General features: G+C 38.6%; 2 non-coding genes across 2 annotated transcripts; both read right to left on the bottom strand.

Annotated features, from left to right (window-relative positions):
- Positions 1-2,759: 2,759 nt before the first annotated feature.
- Trnaa-cgc (transfer RNA alanine (anticodon CGC)) lies at positions 2,760-2,831 on the bottom strand. Its single transcript has one exon. It is a non-coding gene; the product is annotated as a tRNA-Ala (tRNA).
- A 1,071-nt stretch (positions 2,832-3,902) lies between these two features.
- On the bottom strand, positions 3,903-3,974 carry Trnaa-cgc (transfer RNA alanine (anticodon CGC)). Its single transcript has one exon. It is a non-coding gene; the product is annotated as a tRNA-Ala (tRNA).
- Positions 3,975-14,993: the final 11,019 nt, after the last annotated feature.

Here is a 14,993-nt window from a genome sequence, read left to right on the forward strand (position 1 = left end):
TTGAAATAAATATAGGATTATATACACCCAACACTTTTTGGTTTGAGCAAGCAAAAAACAAAAGAAATCTGTTAATTCAGAATTAAGAACAGAAAAATTAGGATAGAAATAAAGAAAAAAATATTTACATAATACATAATTATTCGTCGCTACTTGATAACAAGCGCAATTGTTTGCGACGAACTGGACTAAAGTCGGTATCATCACTGGCGATATCCATCAAATTATCCAATGGTGACTTTCGTCCGGTAATAGAGTTTTGAATTGTTGGACTACTTTCCGAAAGGTCTTGCGCCGTCGACATTTTATTAAAAAATCTTTTATGCAAAGTTGACCTATTTATTTTTGAAGTTCTTTATACAACTCTTTATAACATCTCGCTCGAATTTCAGGCGACGTTCCATATTAGGATCATTTTTTAAGAAATTATTCATCATACTTTTACCAAATGTTAGACCGTCATCAATTAAACTAGCAGTTAGTTGACATATATCGGTCTCCTCGTCGTTATTGCTATTAAAAGCCGTCGTTTTGCCGTCATCTGTTATTAATTCTATCGCACAATCATCATCTAGAGGTTTATCTACCATTAATTCGTCGACAGCTTCAATTTGTTAGTCCTCAAATCCTTCTCCTCCGATTTCGTGTGCCAAGGCTTTTATTTCAGAAGTCTTCATCGATGCTTGGGGCACTGAGGTATCACTCTTGACCCATTCTGGCCAAAGTGCTTTCCAGCAGGAATTTAATGTTGATACCCCTAACTTTTCTTTGGCCATTGAAGCAGATGTAATGCAATCCAAAATATAATATTTTTTCCATTCATCAACGATCGTGAGGTTGTATTTCTCTACTACATCTAAAATATGTTGGAATGCTTGTTGAATATAATAAAGCTTAAACGTAGCAATTATATCCGGATCTAATGGTTGAATCAAGGAAGTGGTATTAGGTGGCAAAAATTTTACTTGAACATTTGGATGCTCTAAAACGGGATGACTTGGCGCATTATCTATAAGCAAAAGCACTTTTAAATCAAGATATTGCTGTTCCATATATATTTTAACTTCAGAGGAACAAAGCATTCTTCAAACCATTCCGTAAATACATAAACCTGCTGTCAACCAGGCCTTTTTATTTGCCCTCCAATGAACCGGCAACTCTTGCATGTTTTTTTCTCCCAAAGCACGTAGCCTTAATGATCGGTTAATTAGAAGAGACTTTACAATTTTGTCACCAGAAGCGTTGCTACAAATTAAAAATGTTACCCGATCTTTAGCAACTTTAAACCCACTAACCCGTTTCATCGGCATTGAAAATTTGATCGGGGACATAGCCCCCATCTTCAGTTATTTTGGCTAGTTCTGCAGGAAAGGTTTTAGCTGCCTTTTCAGCTGCTGATGCGATTTCTCCTTTAATTTTTAAATTATCAAATGCGTTTCTTTTAAGAAATCTTGTTAGCCATCCATCACTAGCAGAAAATTCCTTTCTCTTATCTTAGCGACTTGTTGATGGCTCAGATATCTGCAGTTGCTTGTAAATTCGTAGTGACTTTTGCTTTATAATATTTCCATCTACAGGTATACTCTTTTGCAATAAATCCTCAATCCAAAACACTACACGTTTTTCCATTTTTACTAACACTTCATCTCTAATATATGACGATCTTTTGGAACTATGTTTTGATGGACTGATGACAAATTTCCGCATTTCATTCTCATTTTTCTTAATGGTCCTGATAGTAGCTTCGTTTAAGCCAAAATCCTTGCCCACAGACGTTGAACCTTCACCTCTTGCCAGACAGTCCAAAATTTTTAATTTTTCTTTCAAAGAAATGGCTTGCCTTTTATTAATCTTTGAAATTTTGGACATTTTGTTAACTATAGTAAGGGCAAAAATTATATTTTTAGAACTTAACTTAAAAATTTATAGATAAAATACCTTTTTTTCACTTATTAAGGTCAGAAATGTTCAAAGCTAATTTATAGCGGACTATAAGGTGGATGCATAAGAACATCCCATCCCGAAACATCCGCAAAATCTCTGTCAATTGTGATCAACACGAGTCCGAATGGCAGAACTGACCGCCAATCTTGGATTGGCCACTATTATCACCCATGTTTTCTCTTGACATTGTCGTAAGTGACCCACTTTTCGTCAGTAGTAACAAATGGATGGCAAAACCAAATTCAATCCATAAAATTTGGTTACACTAACTTGTGTGGCAGCCATAAATTATTATTTGTATTAAGCCTTTTTTGAGCGGTTCCAAACAGTGCAATGTATAGCTCTAAGAGTGTTTACATGATATTTATGTATATACATATATAATAAAACATAATAGTACTATTTTAGCTAAAACAAATGTTTCAGATTTGCAGAAACGCAAAAAATTTGTGTATATTAAAATTTGTAAAATATTATTGTCAAGTCAATGTGATTAAGTCAGAAGTCATGGGACTTATGTACTTAACTTCTTTAGGGCCGTTTTCTCAATGTCTGATTAGTAGCCAGTTAAGTTATGGTTTCAAAAAAGTTCTTTGCCGAAAGAGTAGTGTGGTTAATGGTCAACCAGAACTTAACTGACAAATGATTGCTAACCAGATATTGAGAAAACTGCTCTTAATAATGAATTTTGATGATTTTTAACATTATAATATTAGAATTCTAAAGTGGAAAGCTTTTCCAGTGCTTAGAAGGTATAATTCATCAGAGGACTTAAAACCCTTCTGGTCATCGTAAAAAAATTATCTCGGTTATACTGGAGGTGCCGGGGTTTGAACCCGGGACTTCTCACATGCGAAGCGAGCGCTCTACCACTGAGCTACACCCCCGTGATATTTTAGCCATATGCGCATGTTAACGGTGCAAATAGGGCTTACACATGTAAATACCTACATACACAATTCTAAGGTCATAAAAGTAATTGCCAGTTTTGGCCAAAGCTTATCCACATTTTGTGCTCAAAAAAGAAAACATGTGCCAAAATAGAGAGAAGAGAAGTAACAAAAAATGTACCATAAAATAAGCAGTTGCTTATAATCCAAGTAAGATGCAAAAGTACATATGATCTGATATGTTACGTTAGAAAGGTTGACACTATTGGAATATAGGATGAGACAAGTAAGCTTGGAACATAAAATGGCGAGATTTTAAGCAACACAAAATTACCAAGAAACAGCCTTGAGATGACTGTAAGCAAAACTATACTGCCAACGAATTTTCCAGTCATCATAGCACTTGGAAAAATCCTTCGTCGTGATGGCCTTCTTAAATTCAGCTTTTATATGCTCAATTGAGTCAGAGCGGTTTCCTCGGAAAGGGTCATGTGAATGTGCTGGATAGCCAAAAGTTACCCGAAGGTAAATCAGGCGAATGCGGTGGTTGCGGCACGATGTTAATTGAAAATGTGCCGAAATGATCACGAATAACCAATGCAGTATGAGAAGGGGCATTATCGCACAAAGAATTGCTCAATAAATTCATACATAGTAAAAATCGAAGTATTCACTTTTAGAAACTCACAAAACGACGCGTAGCTCAAATACTAATGAATATTTTGACGTGAAATTTAGCATAGATGTCACTAACTGTACTACCAACTTTCAGAAAAAATATTTACCGATTTGAAAAACAAGCGATAAATTAAAAATTCACCTTTCAATTTGATCACAGTAGCATATTCTCCAAATAGTTCACTCCGAATTAATTTACGAGTATGTGCTCATTATCTTTTTTCATTATTCACGATTATACAAAATACTTTCTAAGCAAAAACTTTTTAAAACAATTCCACTTAAACGGCTGCTCAAAATACTATATTTTACCTTAGTGTGCGCATAAATGTTATCGCACGGGTGGAATGGGAGTAGAGAAATACTAATCCCATTCCACACTAGTACAAATGGAGGTGCCGGGGTTTGAACCCGGGACTTCTCACATGCGAAGCGAGCGCTCTACCACTGAGCTACACCCCCATGAGCACACAATAACATCAAAAGGTAGTAAATAGCTTCACCGCCAAGCGTATGGTTCAAATAATATGATGAGTAAGCGCACCAAAAGGTGTAATGAGTGAATAGCCGCTTGTTGTTAAACAAAAATCTATTAGCCCCATACGCATGAAATGACGCTGCGCTAGAGAGTTTGGCACGAACTGCGGGAAATACGCTTGAACAAAAGTAAAAACAAAATTAAAATCAAAATAATATTTGTAAAAGAATATAGCAAAAGCAACAGATACATTCATGCCAACTCAGTTGTTGCTTTGATTTGGTATTGCTGGACAGTATGTGAACAATGAGCGTCAGAGAGCGTATTATCAGCTGGCAATATGCGGAGAGATTAATTATTATATGAAATTGTTTTTGTTAATTATTTTTAGAATAATTGTGCACAAACGTTACTCTCTACTGACAAGCATGCTTCGGAAAACAATCAGGCTGAAGCACATTTATCGAACAAAATAGTGTATTTTATAACATAAAACAACAATAAACGCTAACTTCGGTTGCAAGGAAGCTAGAATACCATTCACAAAAAAGTTGCCCTAGAAGACAGTAACTTTTACCAAATTTAGAAAAGGTATCTCCTCAAATAAAAAAGTTTGACATACTAGCAGTAGATTGCGATCGTTCAAATTGTATGACAGCTATGTGCTATAGTGACCCGATATCGTCCGTTCCGACAAATAAGCAGCTTCTTGGTAGGAGAAGGCCGGGTGCAAAAATGCAGATCAATACCTCAAACACTGAATGACTATTTCGCATATACATATACGGATAGACGGACGAAGTGAGAATTTGTTCAGATCAAATCACTATAGCATAAAACTTTTTCTTTGAGAAGGGTATGTTCGTAGTTTTGTTTTTCAAATGAAATGTGTTTAGAAAAAAAATTAATTTAGAAATTTTTTTTATCAAATTATTTTATTTATTGGATTTGCTTTTTCTTCAAGCCTAACAATAAGTTATAAAATCTTAAATCTATTTAAAAACTAGACAGGCTCAGTCAAGTGATTGCGCTGTTTTGGTGATACGTCGCTTTTTAATACGCAGGAATATCTCTTCTTTTAAGTCGTGTTTGATCGAGAAAACGAACGGAATTGCCCCACTGATCTCATTCCTTTTCTGATCAAAGGTACATATATTGGGTTCAGTCTAGTCGGAGAATATCCGGATAGAAAGTCTTTTAAAATCCTAGGAATACAAACCTCTATGGTGGACTATAGAACTCTCAAAAATCAGAGCGTCCTGCAGTGACGACTGGGACCGGATGGCATCATATCAGTGCAGCTGCAACAGATTGTTAAGGGGTCATGCAGCTGGTTGGCACCTATCTATGCGAATCAGCCTCTCCTCCCTTTTACTAAAAACTCTCCCTTGCATACTATCGTGTCATGGCTTGGGAGACCATTATGGTTAAAGATTTTGCTGTTTAGACCTTCCTTGATATTGAGGAAGCTTTCCATAATGTCCTACCGTAAGCAGCCGGTACTGCTGTGGATGGTCTTGGGTTTGAATCAAGCCTCAGACACCTCATTCTCAGTCTTCTGTGCGACAGAGTGATTGAAACAGAATGGGGCAACGCATGTGCTCAACGAAATGTGAGTAGGGGAACCCCACTAGGTGGAGTTCTCTCTCCTCTACTATGGCTCCTGGTCGTTAACGACTTGAAAATTGTGGCTGCCGGGTGATTGCCTATGCAGACGATGTAGGATCTATGGTCAAAGGAATGTTCCTGAGTAACGTATACGAGTTAACGCAGGGGTATCTCAGCGTCGTAGCAAATTGGGCGGTCGGAAGTGATCTCGCCATCAACCCAAGTAAAACCGAAATGGTTTTTATTTTTAACTATAATATATAAGATCCCGGCACCACTGCCGCAAATGGGAGACATCCGTCTGCAACCGGCTCATACAATAAAAATATCTATGGCTCATCTGGATAGGAAACTGTAATAGAAGCCGAATAGCGAAGAAAGAACAAAAAAGGCATCCACTGCCTTATTCTGCTGTAGAGGAGCCAGATTGGGGAATGTTGGTGGAGGGGTTTATTGTCAGGAGCTCTCTATCAACTCCAGCTTCAGACTTCTTGACTATTGCAGTTTTTTCCAAGCCGAGGTTGCAGCCCTTAAGGTAGCAGTAAATCTGCTGCTCCGGAGTACGGCCTTCTTCAGAGAAGTGTCCATTCACTCAGCGAGTGAGCAGAGTGACGATACTAGCCTTGAACACATTTACAGTGCGTTCAGGGTTGGTCAAGGAGTGCCTAACCTCACTATCAATAGCATTGAGTGTCGTTGTGATAAGACTGGTGTGGGTGCCGGGCCATAGCGTAATCGCAAGTAATTGTAAAGCTGATGAACTAGCAAGGAAAGGCACCCTAAACCTGCTATCGGTAGGATAGGAGCGGGTCGATGCTCCCGTATTCTCTTGTGTTCTACTAATAGATAGCTGGGCTTCGCGGAAGCTTGGCCAGCGCTGGGCTACCAACAGTAAATGCGCTGTCGCAAAAGCCTTTTGACTTGAGATCTAATGCAGGAGATCTAGTGATCTCTTTACTCTCAGTAAGGCTAGCTTCTGCCTAGTTGTGAGGCTTTTAATAGGAGATTGTCCTATTGGCGTCCATGCTGTAAAGTTGTAAATCTTACCAGACGCTGTTTGCGGAAGCTGTATGGAAGAAGATGACCTTCCTTCTTGACTGTCCCGTGTTTGGGTGTTTAAGACTTAAACACTTGGGAGCACATACCTTCAGACATCCCACCGAACTGGCGAGAGTGGAAATTAATCGCCTGTCCAGATTTGTATTAGCTACTAAGCGTTTGACTAATTTGTAAGTTCGAACACGGGAACTCCTTTTTTCTTTGGTTTCACAAAAGACTACAAATACCAGTCCACGTGCGATCAGCAACAGCCACGTGCCGCCAGGTTTATAAATAGTTGTGCTACTAAGGTAGCAGAATTCCGCTCTTTGTTTAATCTCTTAGTAGTGAAATGAAGGGAATCATCATTCAAACGAATCTTGGAGAACCGATCTTTCAATAGAAAGCAGTTCGATATCATCCGAGTACGATACTTCTTCTAGATGTTCGTAGAGGTTCCACCAGCACATTTGCTAGTTAGTGAATTGTTGGGCACATCGTCAAGAGCTATGAGGAACATAAAAAGCGATATGAGACACTTTTTGCTTTACTTCGGGTTTTGGATGCACTCGATTGATGAATGGATGGGATGAAAAAAGTTGCAATGATAACTACTCCTAAACACAATGCACACTGAGGTTCTCTCACTTAGCTACAACATTACATAGGTTTACGGAGTGTTTCCTATTAATCATTTTGAAATAATATTTTCAACTTTCTCACATTTAATTATATATTTACACAACTCGTCAGAGCCTATATATTTAATAAAATGCTAAATATTTGCACAATAACACATAGTTTTGCATATTTTCATACTCTTTTCGGGAAAAAATCGGCAGCGCTGCACTAACAGGCACTACAAAGTGATCGCAGCAACAGGCGAAGGAAACAATGTTGTTTGTTTTAATTAAAAGATGTCTGATGTGATTCATGGCTCATTCACTTTTACATCAGGCATCAACCGTCAACTGTCAAACGTCAAGCGGTATGAAGCGGGCTGCAACCACTGCACCAACAGCAGCAGCAGCAACAACAATGTGTGGCATCAACACTCAACGGCAGCTACAATTCGCGCGCATATCAAACATCTCTCGGTGCCCATCAAGCATCAGCCACCATCACCTATCAGCCGTCACCAGCCAGCCAAGCAGCCAGTCAAGCAACCGCCAACGTCATCAGCATTGTGTCAGCAACGGCAATGGCAGTGGCATGCAAAGCATTTTTTCGCAAATGTGCAAATGCGAGGTTAGATCACACAAACAGTCAGACAGCTGGACGGACGAACGGACCACTGCGTGCATTCTGCATACGACTACACGAATTTCCTCATTAAAAAATAATGAAAAAAGCTGCAAAATAAAAAGGCAACCGAAATAATTCGGAATAAGTGCAAAGTGTTAGCGAATGAGAGGGACTAAAAACACTTATATACACATACATACATACATATGTATGTACATAGCTACGCTTATTGCGCTTCAGCTTGCTTCATTCAGAGCACAACTGACAGCGCTTGTCAGCGTTGATGTGCGCCGACACTTTGGACAGCAGCTCAGCAGCCGAGCGCCGAATCATCGGGCTCGAATAGCAGCACCAAAACGACAGCAGCTCGAACGTCATTTGCAGTTTTATTTCTTTTCCTTTTAATAAACATATAGACCAACGAAAATCTGGCAGACAAACAGACGGATAGACATTCGGTTGAAAGGCCAACAAGACTGGCAGATAGACTAGTAGTCGTGGTGACGTTTGAATAGACTGACAGGCGGACGAAATTTGCAAAACGGGCCAACAGTGGTGCAATGGATAGACTGGTTGACGCACTCACGGTTGACTTGTTCGATTTCACAGTGGTAGCGGGCATATCGGAATTTGAGAATATTTCGGTTATGGACTGTAGGTGCACAGTGACATGGAGTTTTACTAAGCCTTCTTTGAAATTTGACCCTAATAATTCAGCATTTTTTTAGTTAAAATTACAAATCGATTGAGAGTATATTCGAGGAATTGCGCTCGTTATTCATTCGAGACAAAGACTTCAGGCAGAGGAGCTCACACTTGGACCAACATACATAGTTAACAGAGATTTATTCATTGTTGAATGTTGAATCATGAAAAACAGTAACTTGCTTATGTTTAGGGCGACTGACTTAAAGAAGCCCACTCAAGTCCTCGTATGACTGCACAAAATTACTATAATCTGCCTTATATCTTTGCAACATATAGTCAAAGTCGAGATGAAGTGCCTTGAAAGGAAGCTATGTTTTAGAAAATCCAGACCTCGCTGTTCAGACATTATCGTTTTTATTTATAACCTGAACAGGATATAGTATTAAGTTTGTCACCAAGTTTGTAAGACCCAGATGGAAACGTCGGCGACCCTAAGAAATATGTATATAAATGATTGGTTCGACGAGCTGAAACCGACTCAACCATGCCCGTCATTCCTTTTATCCGTCTGCACGAGAACAAGTCACTCAGTTTTCCATATATCGTTCTGAAATTTTTCATATATTACAACTACTATAACTGCCATACAAACTGAACAATCAAATTCAATTTTCAAGGCTTTTTGTTCTTAAGATTCCCTACTTTTACCCAAATAGCTTTTCCAATATTTTCCCCAATTTAAACACTGTACCTCAACGAGTGTGATTGGTGTACTATCGCCTATTGGTGAGCCGTTGCGTTGTTGACTCGTTTTCAACGCTTCACCGACCCATTGTAGCGAAAAGCAGAGATGCTTGGGATATGGTTTGGCTTTGGCTTTGTGGTGCAAAATGGTGTTGATTTGCTGGTATGCTTTTGATGTAGATTTGATTGCAATGGGCAATTACTACTCAAATTGGCTTTGATAATTTGCATGTCGGACACGAGTGCCAACAAAATGCGAGTATTTGGCAGTTTAATCTGTCTGAAGTAGACACACTTACAAGTATTTGTGGGCCAACAACTCTACAAACATGTACATATATAAATATATTTATACATGTTATATATGTATATAGGAGTACATATATATGTACATATGTTTTATTTTACGGTATACATATTTATGCCACAGCATGACGTTGTTTCGAATTGTGGAACTGTAATCTAAGTACTTGTAGCGATTTTTCACGATTGCTATGTTCCTTCTTATCTATTTTCTTTTCAATTACGACTATTGCTTTTTGTGGAAAATCTCATAAACACTGTTGATTTGTGATTGAGTTGTTATTTGCATTTTCATTTTAATCAAGAAACACTTTACATGCAATAAAAACTAGAATAAATTGATTCGTTGTGTATGAAAGGTATGTATGTAAGAAGGTTTGTTTAAGTTTTATATTGATCTTTAGATTTCAATATTTTTTGTCACGTGGGAGTGAAATATTTGCCGTAAAATACAACGAAGTGGTTCATATCATTACATGGTTACCAGAATATTTTTCCAGAGTTCACTAATGTCGAGTCTAAAACCAGTAGCGGATGATCCAAGTATAGGTATTATCTTTAGATCCAGCGTTTATTATTGGATAATATTCACGAATATACCACGTTTAGCTCGCAGTGAAGAAAATATAGCAGACGTAGCTGGGAGCGTACACGAAGACCGTGGAGAGTCGATTAGGTGCCGTTCCTAGCAACTCGAACTAACATATGGAATACAGCTTGTGCAAGAACTGAAGCCGCTCGACCTTCCCAAGCGACATAACTTCGCTCTATGAACTCTTGCAAAGTTCCAAGAATATCTGACGTTTTCGAGCCAAATTTTGTTTAAAAATGGGACCCATTTCTAGCTCATATACGAGTATATAAATATGCTACATTGCGCATTTGGGACGAAGAGCAACCTGAAGAGATTCAAGAGTTATTTCGTCTAGGAAAACAACGGTTTGCTGGGGCTTGTGAGCCGGTGGAGTCAACGGTTAATACTTATACAAAAATGATGCCGGTGACAACGTAATCGTCAATGACGAACGGTTGCCATGATAACCGGCTATTTGATGCCGAAATTGAAGCTCGTGATCTCGGTGACATTTGGTTTTAAAAAGACAGCGCCACTCTCCACATGTCGCATCAATCAATGGATTTATTGAAAGAACCCCTTCCTAAGCAGATAATTTCATGCTTTGGGACGGTCGATTGGCCACCAAGATTGTGTGATATCACAAATTTAAAATTTCTATATTTTTTCCTAAAAAAAAATAGGGAACCTCGAATTGGAACCCTGAATTGTACATCAGTTTCTAAGGAATATCTAAATCTATTAGCTTTATTAATCCTTTGCCAATGGCTTCAAAATTTCGTTGCTTTGCGGTCGTTCTCTTTTGCTTGTCAAAAGTACTTGTCCCTTAATATAAGGTAATAATAGCTGTTTCTTCTGCCTGGGGGTAAAGTATATGAATATCAGCCAAATATTCATTTAAAAGTATATTTTAATGCTATAATTTTAGTCATGGTTGTCGCAATGGAAAAATTTTTCATGACCAGTGACAATCCTCACACGGATTCCTTTTTACCGTTCAAGCACCATTTCTTATACGCCAAATAGTCTTTCTACATCTCTCGGTTTCTATTTATATGACACCGAAATTTACTGCTTTGGAATACAGTTGCTTTTTAACGGTTCCGCGAGATTGTCTTCCAGTAATCCTTCCAGTTTCTCATCTTCAATCTTTTCTGGCCGCAAAGGATATTCTTCATCTAATACCAAAATAACCGCTTTTAAGTCTTACAAACCCCTTTTTGTTTTCTCAGCTAGAACGTTCACCAAAATATGTCTGGGAAAAACAAATCGTAAAACACTTTTTCGGACATAAAGTTCAACATACATGTTTGAGTGCAAAATGTTATTGTTGTTTACGCTTTAAACAATTGCGATATACTGAAAAGGACACACAAGAAAAGTAGCTTTTAACGAATTTTAGGAATAATAAAGGAATCATAGGCCTCTCTTACGGTTTTCAACCCAAATGCATTTGGTTGCAGTTTATAATTCGGAGTTATGGTTTTCAACTCAACCCGTCAAATAAAATTTCGGTAGAAGTGTTTTCAAAATTCAACCTTTATTTATTGATATTACGGTTTCAACTCTGTGACAGTGGGGTTGAATAGAGTATCAAATTTTTTCAACTGCTAACAAGTTGTCGTATTAAACATTATTGCGTTTATCTAGGAAAAATACAGAGTTTGTCCGGAAAATAATAGGACTGACCTTTTCTGCCGTGACTGTACTTCGGAACGAATTCTGAGCATTCTTAGCTAACGAACGAGCGGCTGGATGTCTCCGAGCACCCCGAGAGACAGGACAAACATTTTTGCGCGACGTGTTTCTGTGAGCGGTGCAAACCGAAAGCGAGTAGAAGTGTGCCAAGAAAATTTGAACATGCGTGAAAGTAACTTCCAATTTTTACATAACGTAATCACAGGTTACGAGTCATGGATCTTTAAGTATAATCCCGAAACAAAGAGGCAATCTTTCGAGTGGCACACGCCGGCGTCTCCTCACCCAAAAAAGGGAAGATTGACCAAATCCAATTTGAAAATGATGCTAATTGTTTGTTTTTAACATAAGAGGCATCGTCCACCATGAATTTGTTCCTCCTGGACAAACCGTCAACGCCAAGTTTTACGTGAAAGTCCTCAAGAGACTCAAACGAAGGGTCAATCGGCCCCGGCAAGACATCGCAGCCGATTGGAAGTTGCACCACGATAACGCCTCGGCTCACCGCCTTGTGAACAGCTTCCTAACCAAGACCGCCATCTCAACGCTTCCGCAGCCGCCCTACAGCCCAGATGTGGCCCGCCCAGATTTTTTTTTCTTGTCTGACAACGCCAATGATAAGCAAGCATTTTGAGACGACCACCTAGGCTCTCAAGGCTATTCCGACTTTTAAATCGACTCAGTCCTATTACTTTCTGGACAAACCCTGCATTAACAAAAAAAGGAAAATTGTTAACAAATACATAGAAATATGAACAATTTGTTAACTCTCTGGAGAAAAACGATCAAACCGAAAATTAAACTAAAACAAGAAAAAACGTTAACTTCGGCTGCACCGAAGCTTATATACCCTTCACAGGTGTATTGCTTTTAGTAACTATGTGTCCGGGTGTATGGAAGCTATATGCTATAGTAATCCGATCCGAACAATTTTTTCGGAGATTACATTATTTCTATGAGCAATAACTCATACCAAAATTTCGTGAAGATATATTGTCAAATGAGGAAGTTTCCCATGCAAGCATTTGATTCCGATAATTCAGTTTGTATGGCAGCTATATGCTATAGTTAGCCGATCTGAACAATATCTTCGGAGATTACATTGTTGCTTTAGAAATAATGCACACCAAATTTCGTTAATAGATCTTGTCAAATGCAAAAGTTTTCCATACAAGAACTTGATTCCGATCGTTCACTTTGTATGGCAGCTATATATATGCTAGAGTAAGCCGATCTAAACAATTATTTCGTATATTACATAATTATTGTTGTGTGCCAACTTTTGTGAAGATACATTGTTAAATGTGAAAGTTTTCCATACAAGAACTTGATTCCGATCGTTCAGCTCGTATGGCGGCTATATGTTATAGGGGTCCGATATCGGCCTTTCCAACAAATGAGCAGCGATATCTTAAAAACTGAGGGATTAGTTCGTATATATGCAGACAGACGGACGGACGTACAGACTGACAGACGGGGCTAAATCGACTCAGCTCAACATACTGATCATTTATATATATACTTTATAGAGTCTCCGACGCTTCCTTTTGGGTGTTACAAACTTCATGACAAACTTAATGTACCCTGTTCAGGTTATAATGAAGAGACAACAATTGTTGTGATTTACGTGAGTACCTGCCGACGACGGCCTCACTTCACGGTGCTTTCTTTGAAGAGGCAGATTCCGGTGCTTTCTATTCTATCAATACAATGCGTTGATCAGCGCCCCAAAGCATAAATGCATTCAGCACTCATACCTTGGAGAACCAAAGTATGAATGCATTCTGCACTTATACCTTGGTTCCAATTGGTTCGGGTGGATAGGGACACCCTAGCCGCCTTGGTCGGGTACGAGGCCGACCTAAAACCTCTGCCGTACTCTGGGTCCGGCACCCGGCCGCAATGCGACTACACATTGGACTAAATGCCCCGCCTGCATTTAGGTATAAACCACAGCCATGACGACATCGCGGCTTCTATTAAAACGAGTTTAGCTCCAGGAATGGTACTTTATAAGCCTTACTATGATCTGAATAACTGATCTCCCAGCTAAAGAATTGAGGCAACAGATATTTATTCTTTTGAATAATTTCCCTTCTCTTTAGCGTTTTAAATTCATAATATATTGTATATGTAAAAGTACATATGTATGTCTGTTCTATAGGAAGAACACTTAGTTTGGCATACAATAGCTAAATATTTTTAATAAATATTTATGATTTATATGTTGTTTGTATATGTATATTGTTCTTTTGGCTAGCACGGAAACGGGTATTTGCACTTCCTATCCGTCACACCAACAAATCTGACATAGCAGTAAAAAGTACACGGAGCAAATGCAATTATATACGGTGTCGAATATCGACGCATGCTACGAAAAATAAATCTGTCACTTCTAACAATTAGGCAGATTTATGTTTATCCTTGTTAAGGAAAAATAATTTCGGTAATTTGTGATGCAACAATCATCATTTCAAAAGCGCTGCCATAGGAAGGGATAGTATGAGCTGAACAAAGTCAAATCACTTTATGCATGGCTAACCGATGTAGCCGCCCCTTTTAATAGAGGGTGCATAGGATTATGCAGATGTACATTACACATACGTTCATGTATAGTATACGTATGCATGCTGTATATTCCAGCTGAACTACTGAGTTGCGGCGCTGAAACGATGTAATAAACATAAATCAAAAAGCGCTAAATCGCATGAAATCAAATTGAAATCTGCTTGAAATTCTATATTATGTATGACGGTAAGGAAAGGGTCGAGTTAAAACTGAAACAAAAATGCTGCACGCGCTCAAAAACCTACAAAAGCATACCGTTATTAATGCACACAAATACATGTATGCTTTTGCAAGGCTCTTCTGCAGGGGTTGCAAACGTGTTACCAGACTAACACCCCCCATCAACAAAGGCTGTTTTCGCTCAACACCCTGCAGCCACGTCGGCCTTAAGTGGTAAGTGGCTGAGTGATGATAGTTTTTATGAAGGATTATTATTATCAAACCGCAGAGAACAAACGTCAAATTGAACAAACACATATACATACATATACCGTCCATACACAAATGCTTATCCTCCTTTCGGCACAGAACCTGAGTTAATCTGTCTGCTGTACAACAGATGCAACACATATGCCTG

This window comes from Bactrocera neohumeralis, chromosome 3, assembly GCF_024586455.1.
Source record: "Bactrocera neohumeralis isolate Rockhampton chromosome 3, APGP_CSIRO_Bneo_wtdbg2-racon-allhic-juicebox.fasta_v2, whole genome shotgun sequence".
NCBI lineage: Eukaryota > Metazoa > Arthropoda > Insecta > Diptera > Tephritidae > Bactrocera > Bactrocera neohumeralis.